The sequence below is a fragment of the Mastacembelus armatus genome, chromosome 18, assembly GCF_900324485.2.
Source record: "Mastacembelus armatus chromosome 18, fMasArm1.2, whole genome shotgun sequence".
NCBI classification, from domain to species: Eukaryota; Metazoa; Chordata; class Actinopteri; order Synbranchiformes; family Mastacembelidae; genus Mastacembelus; species Mastacembelus armatus.
Genome location: NC_046650.1, coordinates 16,989,117 through 17,005,033, shown reverse-complemented (window position 1 = coordinate 17,005,033; position 15,917 = coordinate 16,989,117). Strand labels below are relative to the sequence as shown.

At 45.3% G+C, this 15,917-nt stretch overlaps 1 long non-coding RNA gene across 1 annotated transcript; it reads right to left on the bottom strand.

Moving 5' to 3' along the window:
• Positions 1–5,021: 5,021 nt before the first annotated feature.
• On the bottom strand, positions 5,022–6,090 carry LOC113141881 (uncharacterized). The gene is made up of 3 exons (XR_003296853.1): positions 6,004–6,090; positions 5,596–5,727; positions 5,022–5,103 (listed from the first exon to the last, which is right to left on the bottom strand). It is a non-coding gene; the product is annotated as an uncharacterized LOC113141881 (long non-coding RNA).
• Between the last annotated feature and the right edge of the window lie 9,827 nt (positions 6,091–15,917).

Genomic DNA, 15,917 nt, shown 5'->3' with positions numbered 1-15,917 from the left:
TTTTACTGTGTTTATTAGTTCAGACGTGTCAGCAGGTCAGACTGAACAGTGTAGACAGTTGTAGGCAGCAGGTCAGACTAGATTTTAAATCTATAAATATAAGACAGCACCGTTGTTATTAATGGACTTTGACTAGTTGATGTCAAATCCCACTGGAGCCTCTCATACCAGATAAGTTCCTATTACCTAGAAAACACTGCTCCACTTTAATTCCAGTTTCTTATTAAAGTACTTGACCTAAGTCAAACAGTCTGGCAGCACTAGTCAGCACTTGATAGTCCAAACTGCGAACTCCAAACAGGTCAGACTAGATTTTAAATCTCAATATAAGATCATCTCATTTCCTTAGAAGTACAGTGTGTTGACAGTAACTGTGGCCTGTGTTTGGTCGTGTACATGAGTATTGAGGAAATATGGTCTTGTTGTGCCTTAAATTCACAGACGTAACTTAAATGTATTCAGCCAGGCAGGTTAAGCAGAGACCGTCCCTTGATGCTGGACCTGGACCATATATGGATTTTGTGCCTTAAGTTGTGATTGGCTCAAAGGATCATTCAGAGGAGACAGAACGCTGGACAGACTGAGACACCTGGATGTTTTGTGTCCACGCAAACTCTAGAGCTGGTACGTTCCCAGTTTTTAGCCAGGCCAGTGGATGATATGGATGGCAGTGTGGAAATGTCCCAGACAACCTGGATGGCTTTCCACGAAGACAGACTCAGTGTCTCTGGTCCAACAACGCCCTGGATCAGTTTCACATGTCGCCCAAAGCTGATCTGTCACCTGCTCATTACAAACAGTCAGAGCAAACTTTAATGTTGCCTGACAGAAAATAAATAAAAAGTTCAACAACATGTTAAAACAGCAGGAACCGTTTCTCCTCTCAGGACATGTGTTGGCAGAGACTAGAGGCTAAAGGCTTTTTGACCTATTTCCCTACACAAATATCAAATGTCATCGTGATCACAAGATCAACATATTTCAGGAGAACAATATCTGGATTCAACCCTCATGGCCTCATCTGTGCAAACCAGAATCTACAATATTATTAAAGATAAAAAAAGGCAGCTGGGATTGGCTCCAGCAGATCCCTGTGACCCTTGTTAGGAATAAGTGGGTATAGATGATCGATGGACTTAGATTAGTGCTGCCCCCATCTGGACGTCCTAGGTCAACTTTTTCAGAATAGTTGTGGTTCTGGGTGGCAGGACTCAAATGATGTGCAGTATTTCAGGGGGGATCAGGCTCACAAATTAGCATGAACTGAATATATTATGGACAGAAATATGAAAAACATGTGACTGTTATTTAAGATACAAGAGGAGACAACTAAAGTGTCCAAACCTCATTCTGTCTCAGAACTACAGCTCATTACTGTGACACAAGCATTTTACTTACTGTCATACATTCCTCTGTGCATCCACCTGGGGGCGCTGTTCTCTACTATTCCTGAGGAGATCTGCTGTTTAATGTGATGACTGATCAGACACACAATTACTCCAGTGGTTCTCATGGCAACTGTACTTTCATTTTTTAGGTTGAAACGACTACTCATTGGTAATGGGCAAATGATACCGAGGCTTCGGAGTTTTCTGAGTCAATGACAGCTTGACAGGTTTGACAGATTTGAGTGGTTTGGTGCCATACCACCTATATAACATGCGTCATTCTGCTTCAGGATTTGGAGAGTGAGAGTATTTTGGCAAGTTTCACGTCGAATCCCACCAATAAGCGACGTTCCTAAAGTTTGGGATCATTTTGATTTCAAGAGGTCTGAACTTTTATTGCTGTCATGGGATTGAAACAGTGCCAGTGCTTCAGTCGTGCTCTTTAGAGGTTGCTATGGCTTCAGTTGTCCACCAGATGTCACCGTCTCTGAAGTGTTGAAGCTTTAAATCTTTTTCGGCACAATTGTCCGGAAAGCCTCAGCGCTTCATGAGGCTTCACTTGCCCATCACTACACAAGACAGACTTCAGTTGTGGTGAAATCAGCATTTCTAGGCTTGGACCATAAGGGTATAACGGAGCTCAAAACCATGTATCAACAGACAACCTGGCAACTAGAACATGGTTCAACAAAGGTATATAAAGGAAAGACACAAACAAGGAACAGGTGAAAACAATAACTCATTAGGTCAACACAAAGTGAACAAAATAAAACAAAAACAGGTTCCTGTCAGGATCCTTCAAAATAAAAGAAACAGGAAGACACAAAAATGCAGATCCTGACATGCTCAACTCAGCATTTACACAAACGTTAACACCGCAGTTCCTCTGAGGCTCCAAGGCATCTTCTGCTATATCACTGAGAATTTTTGAGTCTGTATCTTCTGAAGTTCTCGTGTATTTGATACAAATGTAAGTTTTGTTCTTGGAAAGTAGTAGCCGCAACCTTAACCCGGGCTGGGTTCATGTGACAAATAGAACATGTCCCTCCGCCACAGCTCGGTAGGGCAGAGCAAATTAGGAAAGTGGAAACATTCAGGGTCAGTTTAGAGAGTACGAGAAATGACGGTAACCTTTTCTGTTTACAGAAATAAAGATACCGCATTATTGTTTTGACACTGACTTGACTTATAAAACTACACTACACCTTTAAGGTAACATCATTGGATTTAAGAAAATATCTTCCAAAACCATTATGAAATCTAGTTGTGGCCGCCATGTGTGTTTACATAAAGTCAGTTTCTTTTTCTTACACAAAACAACTTGAATACACATATGTGTATTGACTATATATTGTTTTTGCTGTGTACACATGAATATACACAATAAAAGCACAAAAACTCACCAGCAGCTCGGGTAAGACCAATCAGGGCACCAAAAACCAGAATCAGCATGTTCATGGTTGAGATGACGCAGATGATACTGATCTTTAACAAACAACAGACTTGTTAATAACCCAGAGTAACTATCACTTTATTGAAAGAAGCAGACATAATCAATCTTCCTTCTCTGTGTCTGGTTTTACCTTCCAGCACTGGTCTTAGAGGATGTATAAAGGACCAGCTCTTTTATACAGTTTCCCTCTAACGCAAGAACAGAGGCCAGCAACAATGATAACACACACAGAAATGCAAATTTGATGGAAGTTGTAAGAACACAAACTTGAATATGTAAATTATTGATGTTAGGGATTAATAAACAATGAAGCACCAAGTAATTCTTTTGTTTTGCTGGTATTTAACTGGGGATCGTGTTGCTCAGAACAACACAGTGATTTGGTTTAATATCTTACCCAGTGCTCATCTGCCACCAGCCCAGCACAAGCTCAGTTAAATCCAATACTTTGATATTTTTAAGGACAAATGTTGTTTTGTATCGCTGGTCATGTGTATTTAGCCATAGTGTTTGCAGAGTGTAGCAATCATTGACCAGATGTGTATTTCCAAACAGTGACGAAGTTCTTTAGTTCTTAAGAACATCTCAATGACGCAGAAAGAACTGATTCACTTGATAAAATGCAGGTCTCTGTTAGAATTGTCTTTCTTATATTGTTGTTTTAACATTAGTTATATTTTAGATGAATATATTATATTATTTACTGTTACGTTTCTCATAATCTCACTTTATTGCAGAAAATGAGGAAACTGCAGCGTTAACATCTGTTTTTTAAATAAATCTGACATTACAAGTACAAGTTAGTACAATTCAAAAACAGACTGTCAGTGTTTTACAGAGGAAAAGAAAAACATGAATCCCATTAAAAAATGAAAAAGAAAATCAGGAGAAAAAATCAGCTCAAAATTTGTGAAATTAAATAAATCACATAAAATGAAACAAAAAAAATAATTTAATAAAGATCAGACATACAGTTTTAGTGCCAATGTTCCTGCTCTGTAGTATAAAAATATAGATTTTTGTTTTTCTGTTTGTCATGTTTCACTTCTCCACCTGCTGACTGTTGTCACTAGTTATAACAGACAAGGGTGTAGACCTATAGTGTTTATAAAGACCCACAATTCTGCTGTAAATGTACCATAAAGATGACATTTAATAAATGTTGATGTTCATTGAAACTTTTTGGAACGCAGAACAACAGAAACTTTGGTTTTTGTTAACTATTTTGTTTGTCATCTGTGTGTTTCTCTTCCTCTGTAGTTGGATATTTCCCCCTGATGAAGTTAACACAGTGACGTCGTGTGGACAGGTGCGTGTACTGCAGGCTGTACAGCAGGTACAACAACATACATGCTGAAGCTAAATCAGCATCAATACAGCTTTTATTATAAAGTTGGCCTCAGTGCCATGTGGTGGTTTTATGGCTGTACTCTAGGAGGCTGTGGCCTTACATGTCAGTGTGATATTTATGCTGACCTGAAAACTGTTTAACACCATAGTTACAGTTCACAGTTTAACAGGTTTGGAATCATTTGTCATTATGTTCAGTATTATAGTAGAGGATTTTGACAGAACAGGAGCTATAACATAGAGTCATAGACCACATTGATTTAATGCTTGACATTTTTATTTTTGCTCTAAAGGAGAAAGGACAGTTCAGAATAAAGTGGAGCTCAAAGCATTCTTTCCATAACACATTCAGTCTGCTCTTATTAAAGGCACAAAACCTCAGAGACAGTCCAGCTCCTGTTTATGTTACTTGTCTCTTCCTTCCTTCAGTAGCGTTACAGCCATAGAAAAGAAACAGATGATATATACTGGATATGATAGAAGATGTCAAATGAGATACAGTAGAATTCAGGTTCTATGAGACTGATGGCACAAAATGTGAGAGTATGCAAAGACAAACACACCTCCACCAGTGTTTGTGCTTTTCACAGGGATTTCATGCCTCTGGATCAGACCTGGGATCATTAATCACGCTCACAGACATATGGGAGAGGAGTCTGACAGTTCAGATCGTTCCAGAACCTTCTACCTGTAAGTACCAACAACATGTGAGTCAGTCAGTGCTACAGACCAAGACCTGAGACCTGAGACATTCATGTTAACATGGTTTGTTTTACTATAGTGACATTTTGGTGATTTACCTTCAGTAGAAATGCTTAGACAGTCCTCATCGCCCTTCCAGTTGTCAGGTTGTCCAGGAGCCCAGTTTGTGTATGTGAAAGGTGTTCTATCAGTCCATCTCCACTTGCCCTCCTATAAACCAGAAGAGAATCAAATGTAGTGACGTGTTTCAGTGTCTGATGAAGACAAATCCAACCACAGGACACTGACTGTGTTTAGGGTTGATGGAGGGGACACAGAATAAGTCAGGAGAGACACATTCAGGCTGGTTTGAGCTACAAAGCCATGAATTAGTTGTTATGTGTCAACATCAGTCACCAAGAGTCAGTGATTATGTGAACAGTGCAGAAAGAGAATTCAATAGTTGTTCTTTAAAGAAGAACTTCATGACATCTGATAAAATGACTGAGTGTCTGATCTGAGTCAGTGTTGGTTTGGACTGAAGTTTGACAATGAGGAAGGAGAATCAACATTAGCAGCTTCTACCATAACACATGTCCATTGTTGTCAGCAGGCCAGTTGCATTGTGGGTAATGTAGGCTGTTCATTGTGATGGTGACAATATGACATTAGGACAAAGCCAATATCAGCTGAGTATTTATCTGTCAGACTGTGTGAATTCACCTGTCTCCAATCACAGCCTCCAATCCATGCCCTTCCAGTCCTTTTAGCGTCAGCGATCACTTTCTGAATCACTTCATACTCCTCAGCATCACGCACAGATGCAAGGTGACCACCCAGAATGAAGCACTTTCCCTATAGTGCAGATAAACAGACAGTGGAGTCAGTAAAGAAGCAAAATGAGCTGAGTAGTAGGAAAACACCAAGGCAGGAATAGATGCCAGTGTTAAAGTGAACACAGACCAAATAAACAGTGTAGAATCATTGTGGACTGAATCCACATCACTCTGATTATGACCTTGGGTCATTAATAATGTTGTTGCTGTGATTTATCATTGTGATTGTGGTCAGCTCTCTCTCCTTCCCTGGTTCTTGGTGTGTGTGTGTGTGTGTGTGTAACAATCTGATTACCTCAGCAACAGGCCAGTCCTTGGCTGTGGGAACATACATGTAACAACGGCCGTTATTCCATGTCCAACCAGAGAAACAAGACTGTCCTAAAGACAAATAAAATGCACAATGTTTAGTTTCTCATGAATTTGAACCATCAGCATTTATTTATTTATTTATTTATTTATTGTCACATCTCTTCCTCTGACACATAAAAACTCTGTAATTATTAAACAGTTTCCTTTGGTCCACAGCTGCATCTTTGGATGAAGGTGAGAAAATACAGAAATGACCATAAAGGAAATAATCAGGTTTTATTTCTGATGTGTCTTAATGTATGAAGAAGTACAAAGCCCTTAGTTTGCCTTAAAGGAAGTCAGAGAGAAGGAAATGTGCAGGATGTTGTATCTAACTCTGATGAACAAAGTGGTCAAAGTCCAATAACACAAACTCTAATAGACTGGGTTGGAATTTGGGCAGTGCAGCTCTGTGTAGAACATCCTGTCAGCATCATTTCCAGAGACACAACAGGTGGAAAGACATTATATTGATCCATTTCATATCTGTGTTGGGCTCTAGGAAACTTAACGCAGAAGTCATTTGGTTTGATCCACAGAATATATACATTTATAACATCTGGATATCTATTCCATAAACATATATACACACAATATATAGTGTAGTAATACTCACCCTGAGCTGTGTCCAGAGCCAACAGGGCACAAAGAAGAGCAGCCAGAATCAGAGTCTTCATGGTGAAGATGATGCAGATGTTAAAGATGAGGCTGATATCTCTGTAGGGAACAGACCTGTAAAGACTGACAGCCTGTCAAAGACAAGACACCAGATGATCACGGAGTTGGAGTCTCTGGTATTTATGTAGTGAAGCTGTTTACTCAGCATACATCTTCTTCTTCAGAAACGCCCTGAATTAGCCTAAAAGTTTCACAGATCCTTCTGTGCAAACACCATTTAAAAACGTTAATTATATTATGTCTCAGGGGATAAACATTATGTTTCCTGAGCTAAAATCCAACACAGTCCAATGAGAGACAGAACATCACAAACCTTAAGGCCATAACGTCAAAGAACGTCCTAATGTGGCTTTTACTGTGTTTATTAGTTCAGACGTGTCAGCAGGACAGACTGAACAGTGTAGACAGTTGTAGGCAGCAGGTCAGACTAGATTTTAAATCTATAAATATAAGACAGCACCGTTGTTATTAATGGACTTTGACTAGTTGATGTCAAATCCCACTGGAGCCTCTCATACCAGATAAGTTCCTATTACCTAGAAAACACTGCTCCACTTTAATTCCAGTTTCTTATTAAAGTACTTGACCTAAGTCAAACAGCCTGGCAGCACTAGTCAGCACTTGATAGTCCAAACTGCGAACTCCAAACAGGTCAGACTAGATTTTAAATCTCAATATAAGATCATCTCATTTCCTTAGAAGTACAGTGTGTTGACAGTAACTGTGGCCTGTGTTTGGTCGTGTACATGAGTATTGAGGAAATATGGTCTTGTTGTGCCTTAAATTCACAGACGTAACTTAAATGTATTCAGCCAGGCAGGTTAAGCAGAGACCGTCCCTTGATGCTGGACCTGGACCATATATGGATTTTGTGCCTTAAGTTGTGATTGGCTCAAAGGCTCATTCAGAGGAGACAGAACGCTGGACAGACTGAGACACCTGGATGTTTTGTGTCCATGCAAACTCTAGAGCTGGTACGTTCCCAGTTTTTAGCCAGGCCAGTGGATGATATGGATGGCAGTGTGGAAATGTCCCAGACAACCTGGATGGCTTTCCACGAAGACAGACTCAGTGTCTCTGGTCCAACAACGCCCTGGATCAGTCTCACATGTCGCCCAAAGCTGATCTGTCACCTGCTCATTACAAACAGTCAGAGCAAACTTTAATGTCGTCTGACAGAAAATATTTGCAGGAGTCAAACAAAAAGTTCAACAACATGTTAAAACAGCAGGAACCGTTTCTCCTCTCAGGACATGTGTTGGCAGAGACTAGAGGCTAAAGGCTTTTTGACCTATTTCCCTACACAAATATCAAATGTCATCGTGATCACAAGATCAACATATTTCAGGAGAACAATATCTGGATTCAACCCTCATGGCCTCATCTGTGCAAACCAGAATCTACAAATCTTATTAAAGATAAAAAAGGCAGCTGGGATTGGCTCCAGCAGATCCCTGTGACCCTGGTTAGGAATAAGTGGGTATAGATGATCGATGGATTTAGATTAGTGCTGCCCCCATCTGGACGTCCTAGGTCAACTTTTTCAGAATAGTTGTGGTTCTGGGCGGCAGGACTCAAATGATGTGCAGTATTTCAGGGGGGATCAGGCTCACAAATTAGCATGAACTGAATATATTATGGACAGAAATATGAAAAACATGTGACTGTTATTTAAGATACAAGAGGAGACAACTAAAGTGTCCAAACCTCATTCTGTCTCTGAACTACAGCTCATTACTGTGACACAAGCATTTTACTTACTGTCATACATTCCTCTGTGCATCCACCTGGGGGCGCTGTTCTCTACTATTCCTGAGGAGATCTGCTGTTTAATGTGATGACTGATCAGACACACAGACACTTCGTACTGTTTATACAAGGACCAGTGTGACAACAGAAACAATTTCACTTCAGTTCAACTCAATTTGTATAGCACCAATAAAAGCATCTCAAGGCACTTTACATAGAAACCCTACAAATCCTTGTGAGCAGCACTTGGCGACAGTGGAGAGGAAAAACTCCCCTTAAAAGTAGAAACCTGCAGCAGAACCTGGCTCAGTTTGGGTCATCTGCCTCGTTCTTACATTCAAATTATTCAAATTCACTATAAGATGAAAACATGCCTTAAGCCTGAGCTCATGTACAGGAGAGTGCCATCAGTTGTGTTTGTCTTTTGTTACTGAACTAAAATGTAGAATTTGGTGAAGGAGCAATTCCGATAGTGAAACACCGAAATTAATGTTTGAAAGAGACTGACTTTTGTTTTTTCCATGTTATTACTCCTGTTGACTCGTGTGATATAAGTAAAACAGGCAAACAGTCCATCTTTGTAATCTGAGGCTTTATTGAATGTGTAAGCACATCATATGCAGCTGCATAATAACACACCGCTATCTTCCTCCGGAGAGGGGGTGTGATCAGGTGGAGAGAGACCCCGTGATCACATACGATAGTGATACTTCACTAGAACAACAGAAGTTGTATTAAGCAATGACTGAAAAGTATTGTTAACACACTATTGTTGTCAGGATTTGTGTTTCTGAGTTCCTGTTTTGTGCTTTTATTTTGTAGTTCCTTTAGGATATGGTTTTGTTTTCCCTTGTTCCACTTTACTTTGACCCAATTAGTTGATTGTTTGCACCCTTGCCTCGTTTGTGTTCCTTTCCTTCTTATACCTTGGTTCAGTCTTTGTTTTTTTGCTAGGTCATCTGCCCTCACATGCGTTTTGTCTGTCCTGATATGTGGTTGTCTCCCCTCGCATGTTTTCCCTTGCCAGTACTGCCAGATCTGCCGTCTGCCTTTGTTCTCCTGGGTTTGAGTTAAGTTTGCTGCCTCTTTGTATGTGCTCTTCACAATGTTTCGTTTTCTTGTTAGCTCGCTACATGTCTAGTTCCTCTTGTTTCTGCCTTGTCTCCCTAGTGTTTAAGTTTGCCTCGTTCATGTCCTAGTCTTGTCTTGTGTCTTTTGTGTGGTTCCTACTCTGCTTGTTTGTTGTGTAAGCCTGGTGTGTCCCCGAGGTGTGTGTGATCCCAGGCCTTCGACCCTTGTTTGTTGTGTGAGTCTGGTGTGTTCCCAAGGTGTGTGTGACCCCAGACCTTCGACCCTTGTTAGTTGTGTAAGCCTGGTGTGTCCCCGAGGTGTGTGTGATCCCAGGCCTTCGACCCTTGTTTGTTGTGTGAGTCTGGTGTGTCCCCAAGGTGTGTGTGACCCCAGACCTTCGACCCTTGTTAGTTGTGTAAGCCTGGTGTGTCCCCGAGGTGTGTGTGATCCCAGGCCTTCGACCCTTGTTTGTTGTGTGAGTCTGGTGTGTTCCCAAGGTGTGTGTGACCCCAGACCTTCAACCCTTGTTAGTTGTGTAAGCCTGGTGTGTCCCCAAGGTGTGTGTGACCCCAGACCTTCGACCCGTGTGTGTTTGTGTACGTCTGGTGTGTCCCCAAGGTGTGTGTGACCCCAGACCTTCGACCCGTGTGTGTTTGTGTACGTCTGGTGTGTCCCCAAGGTGTGTGTGACCCCAGACCTTCGACCCGTGTGTGTTTGTGTACGTCTGGTGTGTCCCCAAGGTGTGTGTGACCCCAGACCTTCGACCCGTGTGTGTTTGTGTACGTCTGGTGTGTCCCCAAGGTGTGTGTGACCCCAGACCTTCGACCCGTGTGTGTTTGTGTACGTCTGGTGTGTCCCCAAGGTGTGTGTGACCCCAGACCTTCGACCCGTGTGTGTTTGTGTACGTCTGGTGTGTCCCCAAGGAGTGTGTGACCTTGACCCTCTTGTCTCGTCTCCTTGGTTTGTGTTGTCTCGACCCCTGGCTTATGTACCTGTGTTCCTTTAGTTCCCTGTAAGCATGTCTGTCTTCCTTGAGTCTTGTGTTTGGAATAAAGTCTCGTTTGAACCTTAAGTACCAGAGTGGGCATTCCTTGGTCCGAACTTCCAACTCCCCTGCACCAACCCTGACAGTATGACCTAGCCTAAAGTAAAAAGGAAGAAAACGGACCACGCCCTTTTTTTTCCACCTCCCTGGTACAACCCGTGCCCAGTAGTTTTTGTATTGTTTTGCGCCCTGTTTTTTTTTTCACCACAGACCACCCAGGATTCTTTTTGACACCATGTCTTCTCGACGCTTCAGACGACACCGAAGGAAGGTCATGCAACAGCTTTCCTCATGTCCCCCACTAGCCTCAGCTTTGGACTGTTTAAGAGTGGGGAGTTTGTTTACCAGTCCCTCTCTCGTCGCTCCACATGCGACCCATGACCATCTAGGCCTAACCTTTTTTAACAACCAAGAGCGGAAGCGTGAGCCACGATACGCCGTGGGGTCTGTTTTTGAGGACCCCCTAGACAGCGAGTACTCTTCAGACAGTTCCATGGATGACCCCTCTACTTACGTCCCCGTGAAGCATTTTGGGGGTCATCTACTACAGGCCACACACACCTCCCCAAGTAATAATAGTTATAACACCCCAGCCCATGAACAAGTGGACCTCCTGACGTTTTTGTGTAATCTGGTCCGGAAACAGGACCCACGATACACCGTGGGGGCCGTTTCTGAGGATCCTAGCGTCAGCGAACACTCCTCAGACGATTCCGTGGATCTACAGCCCACACCATGCCATAGACGCTGCCAACGTCAGCACCTGACCCTGGATCAGCCTCCCTACAGCGACTCAGACTGGGAGACCCTCGACGAGGAGGAGGACGAGGGGCCCTCCGAGGGGAACAGCCTCATTGGGAACCCAGCTCCACAGCATCCAGTCCGTCCTCTGCCACAGTCTCCCTTGCCACAGTCTCCCTCGCCACAACATCCACTTGGCCTGCCTCCTCAACGACAGCGACGGCGTCGCCACCGTCGGAAGAGACCAGCTAGAGAATCTCAGCGGCCCGACGAACTCACCACCGCCGAGATTCCCCTCACACTTCCAGAGCTACAAAAGCAGGGACATTCTCCAGCACCGCATTCTCCAGCACCGCATTCTCCAGCACCGCCGCAGCTACTGGAACCTTTAGTGCTGCCAGTGCCGCCTCGCCGGTCACCCCCTCCAGTGCCACCTTGCCGGTCACCGCATCCAGTACCACCACAGCGGCCCGTACCGGAACTACCGGAATGGCCGGAACCTCCTGAGCCACTCAGATGGCCAGAGCTGCCAGAAGGGCCCGAACCACCGGAACGGACACAGTCCTTACCGTGTGCAGGTCTGCCCGAACTCCCGGAGTTTCCTGGACTGTCTACCTCCCTCTATCTCCCAGACTTCCCACATCCGCCTCAGCTGCCAGAACTACTGGATTGGCCGGAACCTCTGGACTGGCCTGAACCGCCACAGTCTCCAGAGCTTCCGGAGCCGCCTCACCTTCAGCTTCAGCTTCCAGATCTCTCTCAGCTTCAGCTTCCAGATCTCTCTCCGCTTCAGCTTTCAGACTCGCCTCAGCTTCCAGATTTGCCTCATCTTCAGCTTCCAGATTTGCCTCGGCTTCAGCTTCCAGATTTGCCTCGGCTTCAGCTTCCAGATCTCTCTCATCTTCAGCCTCGGCTTCAGCTTCCAGATCTCTCTCATCTTCAGCCTCGGCTTCAGCTTCCAGATCTCTCTCATCTTCAGCCTCGGCTTCGGCTTCCAGATCTCCCTCAGCTTCCAGATCCCCCTCAGTTTCCAGATCCGCCTCCGCTTCAGCTTCCAGATCTACCTCACCTTCAGCTTCCAGATTTGCCTCATCTTCAGCCTCCAGATTTACCTCATCTTCGACTCCCAAGGCTGCTTCATCTTCAGCTCCCAGACCCGCCTCGGCTTCAACTCCCGAGTCTTCTTCAGCTTCCAGATCTGCCTCAGTTTCAGCTCCCAGATCCACCTCGGCTTCAGCTCCCAGACCCACCTCGGCTTCAACTCCCGAGTCTTCTTCAGCTTCCAGATATGCTTCAGCCTCAGCTTCCAGATACGCCTCGGCTTCAGCTCCCAAGTCTTTTTCAGCTTCCACATCCGCTTCAGCCTCAGCTTCCAGATACGCCTCGGCTTCAGCTCCCAAGTCTTTTTCAGCTTCCACATCCGCTTCAGCCTCAGATTCGAGAAACGCCTCGGCCTGAACTTCCTGAGCCGCGGCAGCTACCACAGTTCCCTGAGCTGCAGCCATCGCCACAGCTATCGGCACTTCCTGAGCCGCAGCAGCAGCTACCTGAGCCTCATGAGCCGCAGCAACAGTTACCTGAACTTCCTGAGCCGCAGCAGCAGCTACCTGAGCCTCATGAGCCGCAGCAGCAGTTACCTGAACTTCCTGAGCCGCAGCAGCAGCTACCTGAGCATCCTGAGCCGCAGTCTCCGCCCGGACGATTCCGGATCTTTACCCGCCGGAGAAATCGCCTGCCAGAGCGGTTTCAGAACCTCGCCCGCCGGAGAGGCCATCCGCCAGAGCGGTCTCGGACCCTCGCCGCCCGCCAGAGCGGTCTCGGACCCTCGCCCGCCGGAGAGGCCGCCCGCCAGAGCGGTCTCGGACCCTCGCCCGCCGGAGAGGCCGCCCGCCAGAGCGGTCTCGGACCCTCGCCCGCCGGAGAGGCCGCCCGCCAGAGCGGTCTCGTACCCTCGCCCGCCGGAGAGGCCGCCCACCCGAGTGGCCTCGGACACTTGTTTTATGTAAGAGCCGAAGGACTCCAGACTTTTGTTTTGTTGTTCCCCAGGACTTGATTGGACTCTTGGTTCGAGATGCCTCGTCCTGAATTTTGTTTTGCCCGCCCACCCTCCCTCTTGCTCCCTCCGCCTGGCGCCCCCACCGCCCACCCAGTTGGTGTTTTCCCCAGTCAGGACGAGATGGCCGTCAGGAGCCGGCCTTTTTTCGGGGGGGGTACTGTCAGGATTTGTGTTTCTGAGTTCCTGTTTTGTGCTTTTATTTTGTAGTTCCTTTAGGATATGGTTTTGTTTTCCCTTGTTCCACTTTACTTTGACCCAATTAGTTGATTGTTTGCACCCTTGCCTCGTTTGTGTTCCTTTCCTTCTTATACCTTGGTTCAGTCTTTGTTTTTTTGCTAGGTCATCTGCCCTCACATGCGTTTTGTCTGTCCTGATATGTGGTTGTCTCCCCTCGCATGTTTTCCCTTGCCAGTACTGCCAGATCTGCCGTCTGCCTTTGTTCTCCTGGGTTTGAGTTAAGTTTGCTGCCTCTTTGTATGTGCTCTTCACAATGTTTCGTTTTCTTGTTAGCTCGCTACATGTCTAGTTCCTCTTGTTTCTGCCTTGTCTCCCTAGTGTTTAAGTTTGCCTCGTTCATGTCCTAGTCTTGTCTTGTGTCTTTTGTGTGGTTCCTACTCTGCTTGTTTGTTGTGTAAGCCTGGTGTGTCCCCGAGGTGTGTGTGATCCCAGGCCTTCGACCCTTGTTTGTTGTGTGAGTCTGGTGTGTTCCCAAGGTGTGTGTGACCCCAGACCTTCGACCCTTGTTAGTTGTGTAAGCCTGGTGTGTCCCCGAGGTGTGTGTGATCCCAGGCCTTCGACCCTTGTTTGTTGTGTGAGTCTGGTGTGTCCCCAAGGTGTGTGTGACCCCAGACCTTCGACCCTTGTTAGTTGTGTAAGCCTGGTGTGTCCCCGAGGTGTGTGTGATCCCAGGCCTTCGACCCTTGTTTGTTGTGTGAGTCTGGTGTGTTCCCAAGGTGTGTGTGACCCCAGACCTTCAACCCTTGTTAGTTGTGTAAGCCTGGTGTGTCCCCAAGGTGTGTGTGACCCCAGACCTTCGACCCGTGTGTGTTTGTGTACGTCTGGTGTGTCCCCAAGGTGTGTGTGACCCCAGACCTTCGACCCGTGTGTGTTTGTGTACGTCTGGTGTGTCCCCAAGGTGTGTGTGACCCCAGACCTTCGACCCGTGTGTGTTTGTGTACGTCTGGTGTGTCCCCAAGGAGTGTGTGACCTTGACCCTCTTGTCTCATCTCCTTGGTTTGTGTTGTCTCGACCCCTGGCTTATGTACCTGTGTTCCTTTAGTTCCCTGTAAGCATGTCTGTCTTCCTTGAGTCTTGTGTTTGGAATAAAGTCTCGTTTGAACCTTAAGTACCAGAGTGGGCATTCCTTGGTCCGAACTTCCAACTCCCCTGCACCAACCCTGACAATTGTGGGCTGTGAACAGATGAATAAAGCTTATTGCACAATAACAAAATATGTATTGTTGTATTAAATAAACGATGAAACAAAATGTGCCTTTCAGCTTCATATCAAACATTTCAGTCCATGTATTTGGGGTTAGGGTTAATAGTGCGCCCAGATTGGGTCACATAAGGACTGGCTCTCAATTGTGTGCGTGTGTGAGAAGTTCCTTGGCCTGTGGTTGTTTGAATGAGTACTTCAGGTATCTTTGGAACTGGATCATTCACTTTTGTTGGAGCACAGATTACCTGATAGTCATCATCATCATCATCATCCTGACCTGGCCTTGGCACTTCCACAGAGAGATGTCTACGGTTTCTCCTACACTCCTTTCCTCCCGACAGGACAATGTAAGCTCTTGGTTCACTGCAGACTTCTTGCACAATTCCTTTGCTGTCATATCCACGAGGGGTTTGCATCCTCACTACTTGACCTTTTGAGAATGTGCTCAGTTGTTTGCTTCTTTTGTCATAGCTGCTCTTTTGACTCAGTCTTTTCTTTGTTAGCTGTGCATGAATCTCTTCAGAGGCCAGAGGAGTTCTAGCAAGAAGCTGTGCAGTGGCAAAGTGGTGTGGGCTTGTCTGAACGTTAGTCTCTGAGCTGGAGAGCCAAGCTTTGGATGTTGTGGAATATTTCGCAGATTCAGTAAGTTGAGACAGATGTCAATGCCATCTCACTTGGGCTTTCCATGAGTTGTTTAGCGCTACGGACTGCACGCTCTGCTAGGCCGTTTGACTGAGGGTAGTTTGGACTACAGGTCTTATGAACAAAGTTCCAGGCCCTAGTGAAATCTTTCAACTCATTGCTCACAAACTCCCATTGTCTGTGATGAGAGTTTGAGGTGATCCATGAACAGAAAAGTGTCTTTTTAGCTTTTTGATGACACTTTCTGAGGTCAAATTCTAGAGCTGGTCAATCTCGTACCAGCCTGAATACAAATCAACAAGCACCATGTACTGGTGACCATTCCATTCGAAGATATCAGTTGCTCCTGTTGACCATAGCAGGCAGGGAACTGTATGCAGCTAAAGGGGCTCCTTTTGATGGTGGGGCTTGGTGCTGTTGCATGTGGCACAAGAT